This window comes from Schistocerca cancellata, chromosome 5, assembly GCF_023864275.1.
Source record: "Schistocerca cancellata isolate TAMUIC-IGC-003103 chromosome 5, iqSchCanc2.1, whole genome shotgun sequence".
NCBI classification, from domain to species: Eukaryota; Metazoa; Arthropoda; class Insecta; order Orthoptera; family Acrididae; genus Schistocerca; species Schistocerca cancellata.
Window position 1 is genome coordinate 827,389,628 of NC_064630.1, and position 18,113 is coordinate 827,407,740.

General features: G+C 43.5%; 1 protein-coding gene across 2 annotated transcripts in view; it reads left to right on the top strand.

Annotated features, from left to right (window-relative positions):
* LOC126188332 (uncharacterized) overlaps positions 1–18,113 on the top strand; it is a 426,405-nt gene that overhangs the window by 304,098 nt on the left and 104,194 nt on the right. The window lies entirely within an intron of this gene.

An 18,113-nucleotide genomic window follows, 5' to 3' on the forward strand; every position in this document is an offset into this window, starting at 1 on the left:
TCAACTGCACATACGGTTCACGTCCACGCTGTCGCGGCATGCTACCAGTGTTAAAGACTGCGATGGAGCTCCGTATGCCACGGCAAACTGGCTGACACTGACGGCGGCGGTGCACAAATGCTGCGCAGCTAGCGCCATTCGACGGCTAACACCGCGGTTCCTGGTGTGTCCGCTGTGCCGTGCGTGTGATCATTGCTTGTACAGCCCTCTCGCAGTGTCCGGAGCAAGTATGGTGGGTCTGACACACCGGTGTCAATGTGTTCTTTTTTCCATTTCCAGGAGTGTAGTTTCCCACAAGATTCTTTCTTTGGGTCCTTACTTTTTCTTGTGCATATCAATGACCATTTATCAGTGACATTAGCAGATATGAGGCTTGTTTTACTTGCAGATGATGTGAACAGTGTAAAAAATAGCAGTTCAAATTTACTTTTTAAAAGAACAGGTAATGAAATTTTCATGAACATTATTAAATGATATCTAGTCAATTATTTTAAACTTCGAAAAACACATTACATGTAATTCAGCACTTTAAGGAAATTTCTCCCAGCGTATGTGTAAAACACTTGTTGAAGGGGCTGACAGTGTTAAATTCTAGAGATTACATCTTGACAGTAAATTCAGTTGCGTGTGGCATGACAGATCTGCCGCAGCGCCTAAACATATCTCTAGACGTCCTCACGCACAGGTGACACAAAATTAAAAAGAAGCTGGTGTACTGCACTCACTTCATTCTATAACGTCGTACATGACCATTTTTTGGGTTAACTCGTTAAGCCAAACTTAAGTTTCCCGCATGTAATGCGTCACGTTAGTAGTCGTAAATCAGCTATTGAACAGCTTTCACCTTGAGGAGAGAACAAAGAGTGAGCTTCAACCTCAGAATTAATCTTATATTTTGTGGTGTGTGCTCAATAACGTCCCGCATAGGATTCTTCAGGAAACTGCTTCCCAAAATATTACTCATTAATGTGTTGTAACGTCCCCTTGGAAAAATTATGAATGACTGTGATGGTAAACTTCTACGTTATTTGATTTTCAAACAGCAGAGCAAAACTCAAAAAGTTTTCTCTTTACTTATTCTGATCATCGCTAAACTGACACACAATATTTTTAGCACAACGCAATCAGATTTTCAAAACTGCCTCTCAAAACTCTGGCATCTCTCTCTCCACATCCACCGCTGCTGGCGGCTCGCTTCCAACTGCACAACGCTATGTGCTGTTCACATCCACCTGCCCAACACTACACTAGTGAATAGTTCAACAATGAGTCCAACTAGCCACAGACTGCACACAACGCAGTCAGTGATTTTCATACAGAGCGCTACGTGGCGTTACCAACATAAAAACCTAACAGCCTACTTACATAGCCCCCATGCTCCCCACAAAACTTTACAAGTTGTTTTGGGCAGTGCCCAATACTTCTTTGCTATTTTTTTTATATTAAAGATAGCGAATATATCAAATGCACACAATTATTGATACACTGTTGCTCGAAAGCAAGAATGGTCCTCGAAGTCCATAAAGACAGTCCTGATCATTCATCACAGTAGTACAAAGTCTAAGCAGTAAAAGAAAATGCACTTGGAAGTAGTGGATTTCCATGCAGCCTTGAAGAAATAGTGTTGTTCTTCCAACGGAAAGACAGTGCTAATTCTTGACATGCAGACAGGTAATGGGCCACAACAGAGCAAACCCACAGCAGAATCAGTCAAAGTTTTGAAGAATATTGGTAGGTAGGTCATCACAGAGCAGATCCACTGCAGTCCTGGTAGAGATTATGGTATTGATGGGCCACCAAAGGTGCAGACCCACTGTAGTCCTTGTAGAGATGGCCAGCATCCATCTGTTGCGACTGTGTGGGTGCACAATCACCATCGAAGAGTCTTGCGGATAATATAGTAAGTCCATAAACCACCACTTGGGCTCTCTCAAACTTTTTGAAATGTCCTTAGAACCAGCAGTGCTGTTAACCAGTCCCTTGCTGAATTATCAACACACGTGCGAACACTAACAGTCCCCTTTTTTAACTTCTCACATATTGTGCATATACTATGACCAACAGAAACGTGAGCAGTGAAATGAAACTTAAATCGAAGAACTGGTGTCTATACAATTTTATGACATGAGAATACAGTTATATTGGTACAAAATACATCATTAAAAAAACATAATTATACAGTTAACATTTGTAGTAATACAGGCTTTAGAAAAGAATAGAAATAAACATATACATCAGTTACAGGAATTATGACATAAGTAAAAAAACGAGAATATTGAAACATTAATTTGACATATGATCTTTAAATGAAAACATAACAGAGTAAATAATATCCAAACATTTTTCCAAAGTATTTGAGGATAACAGTATTCCTCATCATATTGAATGTAACTTAGTATTAGAAAAATTCTACAACATTACTCTCATCATATAAACACATAAAGACAGGAAGAACACAAATACTCAAGGGTACACGAACACATAGCGGAATAACACAAAAGGAAAGGACAGGGTATATTGTCAGTGTAACATTTGGTACTGCAGTCCAACCGAAAACTTCATTCCATAGATCTTTCCTCTTATTTCAACAGTTCTCACAAAAAAATCCTATCCAAGCATGCTTTCTGTATTTATATGTTCACATATTTCATACCTCATTATTTATTTTCCATTATTTTACCTCATCATATGTTTCCAAGAAAATTCTACCTAATACTGTTGTCCCTAAACGCTACTTTTTTGTTCATATCCTCTTTCAAAATAATTATCCTTCATTGTACATTACTTTTTTGGCCAAACCTTTTTCTTATAGCTTCTCAATGCATTTCTACCAATTCATCACAACTCATTCTCTTATATAGCTTACCCCTCTTAAACTAACTTAAATCTACTGAGCTGAGATGCATAAACCAAGGGACGAGGCAATGCAGCAGCATAAAACAATTAACACAAATAGCAATGACAAAAAAAAATACAGATTGGCAAAGCAAGTAGCAGTATATCTAAATTAGCAAAGCAAATACAACATTACAACTAATATGAGCAAACGTGCAGCAACAAGAAAAATAAATCAGTAGTAAAACTGGCTTAACAGAGTAATACAAAGTGAAATTCAGCATCAGTTTAGCTCGCCTGCTTTAACAGCAATGTTCAAATATGCGTGGTAATGTAGAAGTTGATCGCAGCAACAACTAGTTTTGGAATTTAAATGAACTATGTTTCCTGGTATCAGTTCTGCAAAATCCGTGCGCCTGGAAGGCAGCAGCTTTCATTAAAAATGAATTTGTGTTCAAGTTCCACTACGACAAATACCGTCAGTAATTCTGTTCTACTGCTGCAAGCGATAGTGAGTATGTTTATACTCGTAGTATTTTGTATTTGGCCTGTCCTCTTTCTTGATGTGCACAGCAATTATACGTATACACTACCTAACAAAAAAATTGAAGCGCCGAGAAGGTGAGGCAGGAATGAAATGAAACTCGACAGGTTAGAGGGTATGCGACGTTATCTCACTGATTACACAATCGAGTGAAATTTGCAAAGAACTTGACCGTACGAAGCTACTTACCAGCACGGCAGTGCGCGTTCACCCCTTCTGGCGTGCATTTGTTCTGTTGGGGAGGGTGTCATAACCTCTCATGGGGAAAGCCCGCGGTCTGTCTGACCACGGGAGAACCTCAGCAGAATGACCGCGTGCAATGCAGGGACGAGCATTGTCCTGCTGAAAAATGCCACCACAGTACTGTCCCGTGGGAGGGAACAAATGAGAACGCAGCACGTCCGTGCCGCCAGGGTTCTTTCGGCCGCTGCCATCCGTGCCCTGAGGTCACGTCCGTTGGCTGCCAACACCACGACGCCAGCTGTAACGCTGCTGTGCCTCTCGGAGTAAGTGGAAGGATGCGACCTCTCGGCAGGTCGACGGCACGTTCGCCTGCCGTCGACAGGCGGCGAAGAACCGCGATGCACCACTGAACACTGCGCTGTGCTACGCCGTTCGCCAGCACCCCGTACTTTACGGTCAGGGCCCCCCATCCCAGAATCAGCCGTTTGTGTTGTGCGGTTAACGGCGGCCTAAGCGTGGGACGATAATCCCCGTAGTCCGGCCGCTGATAGTTTGTTATTAATGGCGTAGGGCAACAGAATGCTGCAGAGAGTCTGAGATGGCAGTGGCAGGTGTGCAGCAGTCAGGATGTTCCACGATCCTCCCATCCGGCGGTCAGATGTGGTCCACTGGATCCTTTACGACCGGCACGGCCGCCCCCACGTTGCCTTGCAGTGGACCATCGGGTGACATCTGAATGCCCCGCAAACGCGGATGCTTCTCGATTCGACAATCCGGCCAAGTGGAGAGCCGATACGAGGCCCGTCCACTCTCTGATAGCGCTGCCTCACACGAGTACGCAGCACTGTCGCCTCCTTTACCCTCCCTTGGGTGCCCATCCAGGCCTGGTAACACCACTAAACACGAACAACACTAACGCACTCTAGTAGTTGTTCTACCTGACACACTGAAGTGTAACTTGCTCACCCGCCGATGGGGTGTACTTGTACAAAGTTGTATTGACTTCTGATTATGTCTGTTCGGTGTTTCAGTTTTTTTTTTTTTGTCAGGAAGAGTATGTAACGTATTTCCAGTATTCGCAAGCTGCTTAGCACCATGCGTTAAAACTATTCTAACTGGCGCAATTTTGCGGCTTAGGGTAATTATTAATTTCTTCCACGTGAATAATTTTGCTGGTTCCTTGTTTTTCCATCAGTACTTCTCGGGCCACCTTGCGGTGTGTGGCGTGGTGGTGGTGGTGGGGGGGGGGGGGAGGTGCGTTGTGGTACTTCATGAACCACTGTTCCTTTCCCTTTCTTCTGTTCCAGGCGCTGATGGCAAGCGGGAAGGACGATTTCTGGTAAGCCTCCATATGGGCTTGGGTCTCTCTAATTTTAGGTTCATGTTCTTTTCCGGAGATGTACGTAGAAGCAAACATTATATTGGTTGACTCTTCTAATAAAGTACACTGTCGGAATTTTAACAGCAGGCCACGGCCTGACGCAGAACGCATCTCTCTCAGCGTCTGCCACTGGAGTAGCTTGACCATACACGTGTGCTTTCGCTCTTGCTGAAAGAGCCTGTAACGAAACGAGCTGCTCTTCTTTGGATTTTCTTTATTTCCGCTATCAACCATTTCTGGTGCGGACCCCAGACTGATGAGCAATATTCAAGCACTGGTCGAACGAGTCTTTGTAAGCCACTTCCTCTGTTGATGGATTACATTTTCCGAGGATTCTTCCACTGTGCATGTCTCATTCTGGATTCTGTCTTAATTCATACATTGGTTTCATTTTAAATCTCCCCGTTCGCATACTCCCAGATATTTTATGGAAGTAACTGCTTCCCGTGATAGATTTCCCGTCGTATAATTCTACAATGAAGAGTCTTTCTGTCTACGTATTCGCAGTACGTTACATTTGGTTATGTTTTGGGTCAATCCTTTGCAGGTCTTGCTGCATTTCTCTACAATTCTGTAGCATTGCAATTTCTCTGTATACAACGGCATCATCCGCGAAAAGCCTCATGGAACTAGCCGATATCATCGGAAACAGATACTAATCGATAAGTTGCAGCGTCGTTACGTTGATAGATCTTTAGGAAGAAATTTGCTGTTTGAAACTTTCTCGATGCACCAGAAGCTACTTCGGCTCACGCAGCGTACTCTTAGATCCGCTCCGCTACACACTTGAGAAGTGATGACCTCAGCATCTGAATCGAGTATATCTTATCACTTGACTTTCGTAATACGTGTTTATCGCAGCGAAATTCGGTACGCAAGTGCCATTGTCGTTATCTGTAATGTAATTTTATTTTATCGCCGATTTTGGAGCAAACTTCTGCAGTTGTGATTAACCTTCCTTGTATATTAAGTTCGTATGGCAATAAAAATTGTCTTAATACAGGAATCAGCCTGAGGAGATAGCAGTCAAATTATTATTATGTAATTTACAAATTCGAGCATGTCTGCATTATACACTACGCATGTCAGAGCGTCGCTACTTTGCAGCCAGCTCTTCTGGAAACACCCAACCTGACTACTTGTTTTTGCAGCATTAACCTCTATTTACTACTGAAAATGCAACATCCAGTATTAACTAACTTCGTTAATCAGACAAAAAAAGTTTTGTATCATGCTTGATATGAGACTGAATATTGTTTCTACGAAACAAAATTTACACGCAGCAAGGATACTAAATTCATATTAACAATGTTAATACAGATAAATTAATGTTCAGTATAATCTTCCCAGTGTCATCGTGTCCTTTTCACCAATTTGAGGTGTAGTAATTTACAGCGGGGATGGTTGTGCCAAAGACATTTGATAGTTCTAGCTACACTCCGCACTCTTGTTAAATTAGATGTATTCCGTTTAAGAGTAATGGAATCAGATACGCCTAACACGACGGTGCCTCTTTCCTGTCGAGACACGGTTAATTTCATCTTAAAACCGCGAAAACTGGGGACACGTGTGTCATCGTTGTTGTTACAAAGAACGTGAGTCCGTTCTAGAGCGCTAGCAACATACAAGGAGTTTGTGACACCTGCGTAGGACTGAGCGAGGAACAAGAAAGGATGCAGCAAGACGAAGTGTTGGGGTACGGAGAGTGTGGCATTCGGTAAGGGTTACTGAGCTGAATGTAGAATGTAAATGTCACTTATCTCGTGAGTGTAATTCATATAGGTATGTGACGTTTCACAACAGACAATGGGGATTAGGGTTACAAAGGCCAGTAGAACTATCCAGGAGTACGGTGGCAGCATCGTAGGACTTTTCAATGACAGGGATTTTCTTCGCAACTAGCGCCAACGTTATCTAGCACTTATTTGTGGGTAATGTATGTCATCCGTAGTCTAGGGAACAGCCGGCACGGTAGCTTAGCGTGTTCGGTCAGAGGGTTAGCTGCCCTCTGTATTAAAAAAATGAGTTAATCGATAAACAACGAACTTAAACGGGTGTCTTACGACGTCCGCCCCGAGCAGATGCAACGAACAAAAGCGAATAAACTGAATTAAAAAAAGGGGGTATCGTCTTTGATTATTAATTAATAAATAGTTCTCGGTTCCGGGTTCGAACCCCGCCACTGCGTAAATTTTGATTAATAATTAGCATTGGCGACCGAAGACTTCCGAAAGGATAGGCTAAACACGGTTGGCGGTGGCGTGTTTGTTACTGTCAGAAGTAGTTTAACTTGTCGCGAAACTGAAGTAGATACTTCCTGTAAGTTAGTATGGGCAGAGGTCATAGTTGGCAACCGGAATAAAATAATAATTGGATCCTTTTACCGACCTCCCAATTCAGATGATACAGTTGCTGAAACGTTCAAAGAAAACTTGAGTTTGACTTCAAACACGTATCCGACTCATGCGATAGTAATTGGGGGTGAGTTTTATTCACCCTCTATATGTTGGTGAAGATACATGTTTAATTCCGGAGGTACGCATGAAATATCATCCGACATTGTGCTAAACGCATTCTCTGAAAAATATTTCGAGCAGTTAGTTCATGAGCCCACGCGAATAGTAAACGCTTGACCACTTAGCAACAAATAATCATGAGTTAATAACGAGCATAGAAACCGATTCAGGGATTAGTGAACACAGGGTTGTCGTAGCAATATTGAATACTGTAATTCCCAAATCCTCGAAAAAAAGTGAATAATATACCCATTCAAAAAAGCAGTTAAAAATTCACTTGACGCCTTCCTGAGAGACAATCTCCCCTCATTCCAAATTAATAATATAAGCGTAGACCAGTTGTGGCTTAAATTCAAAGAAATAGTATCGACAGGAATTGAGACATTTATACCAAATAAATTAATAAACGACGGAGCTGATCCTCCTTGGCACACAAAACGGGTTAGAACACTTTTGCAGAAACAACGAAACAAACATGCCAAATTTAAACAGACGCAAAATCCTCAGGATTGGCGATCTTTTACAGAAGCTCGAAATTTAGCGTGGACTTCAATGCGACAGGCTTATAACTGTTTCCACAATGAAACTTCGTCTCGAAACCTGGCAGAAAATCCAAAGAGATTCTGGTCGTATGTGAAGAAAGAAACAATTCAAATCCTTCTCTGCGCGATAGCAATGGAGATACTATCGAAGACAGTGCTGCCAAAGCAGAGTTACTAAACACAGCCTTCCGAAATGCCTTCACGAAAGAAGATGAAGTAAATATTCCAGAATTCGAATCAAGAACAGCTGCCAACATGAGTAACGTAGAAGTAAATATCGTCAGAAGCAACTTAAATCACTTAATAAAAGCAAGTCTTCTGGTGCCGACTGTCCATACTTAACAATCATATACTACGTTCGCTCGACGAAAGATCCGTACCCAAAGACTGGAAAGTTGCACAGGCCACACCAATATTCAAGAAAGGTAGTAGGAGTAATCCAGTAAATTACAGGCCCATATCGTTAACGTCGATAAGCAGCAGGATTTAGGAACATATATTCTGTTCGAACGTTATGAATTACCTCGAAGAAAACGGTCTATTGACACACAGTCAACATGGGTTTGGAAAACATCGTTCCTGTGAAACACAATTAGCTCTTTATTCACACGAAGTGTTGACTGCTATTGACAAGGGATTTCGGATCGACTCCGAATTTCTGGATTTCCGGAAGGCTTTTGACACTGTACAACACAAGCGGTTCCTAGTGAAATTGCGTTCTTATGGAATATTGTCTCAGTTATGTGACTGGATTTGTGGTTTCCTGTCAGAGAGATCACAGTTCGTAGTAATTGACGGGAAGTCATCGAGTAAAACAGAAGTGATTTCTGGCGTTCCCCAAGGTAGTGTTATAGGCCCTTTGCTGTTCCTTATCTATATAAACGATTTGGGAGACAATCTGAGCAGCCGTCTTCGGTTGTTTGCGGATGACGCTGTCGTTTATCGACTAATAAAGTCATCAGAAGATCAAAACAAATTGCAAAACGATTTAGAAAAGAGATCTGAATCGTGCGAAAAGTGACAGTTGACCCTAAATAATGAAAAGTATGAGATCTGAGTGCTAAAAGGAACTCGTTAAACTTCGGTTACACGATAAATCAATCTTATCCAAAAGCCGTAAATTCAACTATATACAATTACGAACAACTTCAATTGGAAGGAACACATAGAAAATGTTGTGGGTAAGGCTAATCAAAGAATGCGTTTTATTGGCAGGACACTTAGAAAATGTAACAGACCTACTAAGGATACTGCCTACACTACGCTTGTCTGTCCTCTTTTAGAATACAGCTGCGCACTTTGGGATCCTTACCAGATAGGACTGACGGAGTTCATCGAAAAATCTCAAAGAAAGGCAGCATGTTTTGTACTATCGCGAAATATGGGAGAGAGCGTTACATAAGTGTTACAGGATTTGGGCTGGACATCATGAAAAGAAAGGCGTTTTTCGTTGCGATGGAATTTTCTCACGAAATTCCAATCACTATTTTTCTCCTCCGAATGCGAAAGTATTCCTCTTCCAACATTTTTTTTCTTTTGTTGTTGTGTTGAGCAGGGAGGCAGGCAAACGAAACATCTGTATTCTTACAGTGGTGCGCTATTAGGGTAAAGAAAGTAAGTAAACAAAAAAATTAAAGCATAAACAGAACGTTAAGGCCAGCCATCTGGCGGAACCAATGGTTGACCCTACACCAACCGCTATCATCGATGAAGTGTCCATGGATCCTTCAAACCCGCCATAAGGGCCAGCCACGTCTGTAGGAAGAAAGGGCTCATATGGTTCTGTCACTTGTCCCAGTCTGTTTCGTAGTTTGCACATAAGGCTAACTTTTCATACGCGGTACACCCCAACTGTGGGGAGGGTCTAAGATGACACTACCCAGATAATTAGCAAAGTATTGCAAGCAGCACGAGTCGCGTCGTAGAAGAGTGAATAGTTCCAATAGGAAGGTCTAAAAATCGAGAAAGTATTTGTCATCATCACGATAAAGATACAACATGACCTAACCCTTCAACAATGTCATGGCGTTCATCTTAATATCTGGATAAAACATTATATCTGGGATAAGAAGTGATGCTGGAGTCGCTGCTGTAGGCGTTGTTTGCTGAATGAGGGGCAACATCAGTCTCGCCAACCTCCATAGCGCTACAGCAGACCCACATTCTAGACGGTGTTCATCCGTATCAGATAGATAGTACGGGCGACATAACGGAGAACTGGCCACAAGTATGAAATGGAGTCTCTGACGATTCATATATCTGCGGTTGTCCACCAGATACCTGGCCGCTCTCGCGTCAGAATCGCTAAGAGTGCCATGGACTGAACGCCATCCCACTGGTCAAGTAACTAAGGCTTTCAATTGGATTTCAGGGATGGCCTCGCACCATATGGCAATAAAAATTACGGCCCCACTGCAGTCACTGACTCGGCAGATCACTGTTGGCGTAACTGAAGCCCACATAAAACTCCTCTAGGCCAAATAGTGTTGGAGAAACATGCGCGATAGCAGTGGGTGATTCCTGAGTCGTGGGGATCAGTTCTTTAATTAGACTTCCTGTGAAACTACGCTGGCAGTGGTCCCACAACTTCATCATCATGGCGACGTACAAAGCAGCTGCTCTAACTCGCACATTGATCATTTCAGACTGCCCTTTGTGATAAGGAGGGTGAGCATGTCATATCGTACTTTGATGATCATTCCCACTCTGACAAAGTAACCAAAAGTTGCCTGTATACTGCCTGCTATTGTCTTCAGCATCAGGAAGCCCATGGCGAGATGGGGTGTCCTGGACGCCAGATACATGTTCACATAAGCCACCTGATGGACCATGTTCAAAGATCGCACCAATCTGCTATGGACATCCGTATGTATTCCTTGTAGAAGACACATACAGCTAAGTGTGCCTTCCATCGACTGTCACATGTAAAGATAACCTCCAAACACTTGACCGTATCCCAGAGTGGGTCCAGAGCCAAGCTCTCCTTCAGCCACTGCTGATGACAATCACTCCCAACCTCCCCAAGTTCAAGAGGCTTCAGGCTATGGTCCCATATTGGGAAATCCAGTTCAGTGATCTTTGGACATCGTCTGATGTACACACTAAAACCATCAGATCGTCTGCATACGCACGGCATACAAAGGTATGGTCCCTCAACGTAAGTCCCTGCAGCCTACATTGTAGTCTGTGTAACATTGGTTCTGTGAAAATGGCATACATAACCACTGCCAGGGGCAACCTTGCCTCACAGACTGGGCGATAGCGATCTTGTCTGCTATACATCCATTGACTGTCACCTCAGAAGTTGTGTTACACAGAAGGCACATGATGATGTATATGAAGGACTGGGGGAAGACCAGCTGACGCAGCACTTTCTCAATATAATTGTGGAATACCCTATCAAAAGCATGGTCGAAGTCCACTGACACTAAGGCTCCACATATACGACGTGCCTCCACCAGTGTGATGACATCATGGTAATCACTGAACGATTTGTTGGTCGCCACTTTGCTAATGGCGTCGGTGACATCCTCTGCCATTGTGGTCCCTGAGGTTCGTCACTGTGTTTCCATCGAGGGCCGAAGCAGCTAGTGGAGGACTTCATCCGTCGCCATAGCATCCTGGTCGTCTGTGGCGTAGAACCAACGGTAAGGTGTTGGTGATATCCTTTTGGGACGTCAGGTGCCGGCCACTTGGCATATCCAGCATGGAGATCAAGGCTCTTCAACGTCTGTGACATCCACAGATAATGTGATGCATGGCCAGCAGTTCACCCCCAATACGGTCTGGACTCGCACACATGTGCCCTCAAAACAATGCCGTGTAAGCATTGTGATCCTTGCTTGCAATCGGTGGACCTCAGTATGACATCTTGGTGATGGTGGTTGGACAGATATCTCCCACAACAGCATAAAATAATATTCATGGGGCGCCATAGTCGACACATAGCCTCTTGACTGCAATTCATCATCACACGCCCCACATTGCAGGTTTTGGCAGTCGAACCAGGAATCTTGGAAGGAAATATCAGATACCGTCTCTAAAAATTTTAACAACTGACACAGACACATAAACTATGCACCCCGTAGGAGGGATGGAAATGGTGCAAAACACTCACATTAAAATTATTTGCCACCGAAAGTGCAACTTGTTGTTAAAAGAACTCTTACGGTGGAAGGGTGGCAACTTTATATACTGAAATTATCATTTAAATAAAAACCCATGAAATGCATTCTTACATAAAATCTACAAACATTCTGTACTTTACACCTATACCGCCTCTCGAGATGACAGGCAAGATAAGAACATATTTCAGGAATTCGACCATTACACCTTAAGCAATAAATTCGTTAACACCAAATCCGACAAACATGACAGACGCAGCTATTAACGTACGGCAGACCGACAGACACACACTAACTGCCTAACAAATGCGGACGGGAGACATACGAGCAAGCCGGGGCGAGAAAATGGCCAAGAAAACGAGTAAAATTTAACAAGTAAATGAAATAACATATCAAGATTCACTTAACTTCTAATAAACTGCGAAGTCTGGCGAAGACCTGGCGCAGCACCCCCTAATCGCTCTCCCGAACCGTCCGCTGCCAGTCGCTTCAACGGACGCAGGAAGGCGCGACTCACGACGTCGCAGCTCGCGCCGGCCAGACCGATGTCGTGGGTTGACTCCTGTTGCTCTCGTGTCGACTGCGAAGTCACTACCCCTCGCTATACGCCGCGGCCTACTGGCCTGACGTGGCGACTTCACATGCGCCGACGCTCAAGACGGACAAGTCATCTTGTGTCTCAGTGCGCGACCGAGCAACCGACCGATCCAACCGCCAATGCCCATTGCCTGAACAAACTCGATCAGACTGGCGGCCTAAAACACACTAGCACTCCGGACGACAGACAGACACTGACTGCCCCACACTGACCCGGCTGACCAACTGACCATACTCGCTCCGACCGACGACTGACCCCTTTGCCGAGCTCGTAGCGGCCCTTGAATGCACGTGAACAGCCAACCTTTCCCATTTTTCACCAGAGGGAAATACCAAAGCTGCGATTGCCACAGCGGCACCACCGCCAGAAACGGAAAGCGACTGCTTTACACTACGCGCTGCGACGCGCTCTTCAAAACAACAAATTTTACCACGGCTCAACTGGGCAAGCGACTTTCAGGTAGCATGTCTCCCCTGTACGGGAATAAACATAATGGATGTACGAGTACAGGCTGTGGACACGTGGCTGGCAAAATATGGAAGTTTGGGTCTGGCCGTGAGTCCTGCTCGGATGGCCAAATCTCAGGACGGCCACCCCCGATGAACAGGAAACAGGGGTTCGAGTCCCGGTCTGGGGCAATGTTGCCTTTCGCCATTCCATTATACAGCTGATGCTTGTTCGTATTCGCAACTACGAATACATTTCATAAATATTTCTAAGGGCAGATGGGCAAAATTGAAGGCGCATATTGTATAATACTTACTCCAGAATGTATTTCAAATGTGTTTCAACGTGTCCTTCGCCGTTATTCGTAATTGGAAGATACTTTAAATATAGTAATATACTGTGAAAACTGATTAACAATTAATATACACAATTTTATGTGTCGTATAATTTCGTGAAATAGTGTTGCACATTTACTCTCTGAAAGAGACAGATTATTCGAAGAAAGGTGAAGTTAAGATTACGTGTAGGGCATCATTTAACTACGTAGGGTGCCGGATAAAGATCTAGAGCCAGACTGTTGAAAAATTAAGATATATATCAGTTGCGCTTATTCGGGGATTTGAAATCAGAACGTGACGTTTATTCAAATTTCGCACCTGTCGCATAAGAGTAACGCTAGTATCGCCAGTATGGAGATGCAAATCAGCTTTGCTTTGAAAACTCGCTGCGACTGTCGTGACAGTTAGTTACCTGTGAGGTTGGATGGATCGAGTTGACGAAAGTCATAAATGTCTTTAAGGCGACAAAGACGACATGATCAACATCTGAGTTCGAACGAGGTCGTGTAATAGGGCTACGTTAAGCTGGATGTTCCTTCTGTGATTCTGCAGAAAGACTTGTCAGGAACGTAGCCACTGTATATGACTGCTGCCAGCGGTGATCGCGGGAATGTACGGTGGCTGGAGGACCACGCTCTGGACGGACACGTGACACTACCGAGAGGGAAGAGAGAGCTATGCTGGGCGTGTGGCTCTGGAGCATCATCTGCATCTGCAGCAGTAACCTGAGGAGCAGTTGGCTCCACAGTGACACAACGAACTGCTGCAAAGCGGTTACTTCAAGGACAGCTCCGAACCAGGCGCCCTGTAGCGTGCACTGCACTGAGCCCAAACTACCTCCATTTTCGACTTCAGTGTTGTCAAGCGAGAACTCATTGGAGGGCTGAACGGAGGTCTGATGGGATCTGGTTCTGCCGCAGTGCCAGAGATGGACGTGTTATGGTTAGAGAGAGTGGAGTTGAGGTCCTAAACCATCCCGCCTTCGTGTCAGACACACCGGATCTGCACCTGGAGTTACGGCCTGCGATGCTTCTTCGTATGACAGCAGGAGCGCTCTCCTAGTTGTGCCACGCCTCCTGGATGCAAATCTGGTCAATCTACCTGTTGTGCTGCCATTCATGAACAGCATTACAGGGGGTGTTTTCTAACAGGATAACGCTCGCCCACATACCGTTGTTGTAACCTAACGTGCTCTACAGAGAGTCGACATGTTGCCTTGGCCTGCTCGATCACCAGATCAGTCTCCAGCTGAGCACATACATGACATCATCGGAAGACAACTCCAACGTCACCCACAACCAGCATTAACCTTTCCTGTATTGAGCGACCAGGTGCATCAGGAATTGAACTCCTTGCCACAAACTGACATCCGGCACTTGTACAGCACAATTCACGCAGCTTGTGTTCAACATTCCTTCGGTTACACCTGTTATTAATGTCCCAGCATTTCACATTTCCAATTACTTATCTCGCACTTACATTAATCTGTGACTTGCAACGTCAATCTATTACATAAATTACCTTGAAAAATGCATTCCAGAAATTTCATTACTGTACACTAATTATTTTTTGGTATTGCGATTTTTCCCTCTGTGTGTGTAGGGGTAAGCCGTCTAAGACATAACAGCCCTTTTATTTCGTGAAGTGTTCCTTGTATGGAAACGAGGTTTTCGGCAAATGATAGTACGCTAAGGATGGTGAAGAGCGTTGTATCGATCGAGATACCGAAGCATGTATAATTTTTGAAGTAAAAAAAAAGGTATACATTTTTGAAGGGCATCCGAAGGCGTTGGAAAAGACGAGTTAGGCGATATAACACTTGTTAGTATTGAAACTCTTTGCGAAGCAGTCCGAGAAATTTTCTAAAACTGACACGCATGTCGGCCGGAATTGGCTACTGTGTCGCCCGGTTACGTCGTTGTATCAAACTTTCGGCTGTTTACTTGTCTGCACAGTAGAACTAGCTGTGGCACTGTGTCGCCCATCGGCGGGTCATTTCTGCTTCAACATCCTTTGCACGCAGACGTGTCCACCATCGAGAAAGAGTCGGACATGGTGCTGTTATGGGAGAAATGGTGGCGGGAGACGTTCTGCCAAGCAGTCCTTGATCAGCCGGAGGAGTGCTATTCGCAGCTTGGACTGACATAAATTCCACCCTTATCATCTGTCACTACAGACACACTCCGAAGACGTCGTTTCGAAAGTCGTATAGAAATCTGTTTAGTTTGCTTTCCATACTTTCTCTAAAGTGTGCTGTTTACAGACGATGCAAAGTTTATGTACTACGGTGATGTAAATTTACGTAACATGCGCTAGTGGGCAGCTGAAAATACGCGCTGGCTTAGTCAGTTACAACAACGATCGTGAAGCGTAACCCTTTCATGCGGTGCCATAGGAAATTCCATAGTGGGACCTTACTTTATCCCACGGCTGTTGAATCGAAATGCATGTGTACACTTTCTTACGAACATCCCGTCTGTTCTTCTAAAGAGAGATAGCACTGTCTAACAGACAGTGTATGTGGTTGCAACACGGCGACGTCCCAGATTACTTCAATGCAAGTACAGAATGAAAAGTTCAGTGACCGCTGGATATGGCGGAATGCTGCACTACGATTTCTGGCCCGGTTTCTTGATTTGGCTACTCTTGATTTCTCTCCACGGGGAAAAGATGCAGTCTGCCATGAAGCCTCAACTACGCTCGACAATACACGTCGTCGAATCGCCGCAGCATGCAACGGCATATCATCGAATGCACTTTCGTCTGTTCATCTAACTCCCGAATGCAGATTGCAAATGTGCCTTGCAGTCAATGCTAAACAATTTGAGCGCGTAGTTAAGTAAAGAGCAAAGCTACGTTTCGATAAGAAAAGTTTTTAATTTGTGAGTGACTTGTCATCAGTCATTCTGTATAAACTGTTCACTTTGTTTAAAGTGCATTCCCTGTAATTGCAATTATAACTGCTGCATGCTTTCTGTACAAGTTACAGATAACATTTCGCTGACTGTATTTTATCTTCGACAATTGTGTAACAGTCATTACTGTCAAAAGATTTTTCTAATTTTTCAAGTACTACAAATGTAGATTCCCTTTCTTCATATTATCTTCTAAGTCAGTAATGAATAGGGTGTTGCAGTATTTCCTCGGAATCAGATCTATGTTCCCCGAGATCAACTTCTAGCAGTTGTTCCATTCTTCTACGGGAAACTCTTTTTAGTAATCTTCAACTCTGACTGACGAAACTTGTGATTCCTCCTTGAGTGTTGGGGTTGTTAATTTCTTCGCGTCAGAGGTGCCTGATTTCGACTTATGTATTTCAGTACTTTCTCATATTCCTTCTGCAGTACCAGATCCCGTATCTCATCTTCATCAACTTTCTTTTCCTTTTACGTAACACTTTCTTCGAGTTTCTTTATATTATTATTCTTTACATTCCTTCTACCTTCAAGTAATAACGTCTTTGCTTGTCACCTGAGCTCTGGATGTTCATATAGTTATTCCAAAATTTTCTGTAATTTCACTGTATGGAGAAACAGTGTTTCCCGAAGCCATGATTCTATAGTTTCACATTTCTCCTCCTTTCTTTCTAGCTTTACCGTTTTGCAACTGTTACTCTCATTTCTAGACGCCTGTATAACCTTCTGCCTCGATTTTTATACTATCGTTTTTCATCACGTAGATTTAATATCCCTTGTGTTATTCATGAACTCCTGCTGTGCCTTAGTCTTTTCTAAGTTCTGTCTTATCAGTCTTAAACTTTCCGGTGTCTCCAGATCTCTTCCACGCATACATTCTACTTTCACGATACGCAAATCAAGCGGTAGCTATGATAAAATTGCATATCTTTCAGTCCTTCCCCCCAGTCCTGAAGCTTTTACTATTCAACCTATCTTACTTTTCCTGCTGTCCACTTGCAGGCCTCCAGCACAATGGCAATTTTGTCTCCCTTACTGTAATGGGTAATTTCTTTTATTTCATCGAATATTTTGTCAGTTATTCAGCCATCCACGCACAAGAAAGAATTTTTCTTCTCCCCTCCGTCAGTGACTGAAATGGGATGAAACTTCGATAAACGACAAAGAAAGAAAGTAGTTTCTTTGGGACGCAATCCATAATGTTGCACAAAGAAATACGTGTAGATCTACCTCTGTGCAAAACCACGATTAAGAGAATGATATCCCACAGTGCAACTACTACAGTCAACAACTTTACGACGAGAAAACGGTTTGAAGGAACAGATAACAGGAAGGCACAGAAACTGGAGCAGATTTTTGCTAATAATGAAGGCATGGAAAAGTAAGGGGGGGGGGGGGGAGGGCACCGGGCACCAGAGGATATAAAAGGAGAAACTGATTATAAAGTAGGAAAAAATATCGTGAAACAGAATTCTTACAAATAATGATAGCAGCTGCGAATTAAATTGTTTACTTTCGCTGAAACTGTTGCCTCTTCGTCAGATGGTTCACTATTGTCCTTGCCTGTCATACACAGATTGATAAGTTCCCGCGGATTTAATTGACTGGCTGTAGCGCGTAATATGTGAATGTGTAACTGAAGCAGATATTTTTTCGGAGATTCGTTAAGAAAAAAGCATTGTTCCCACTA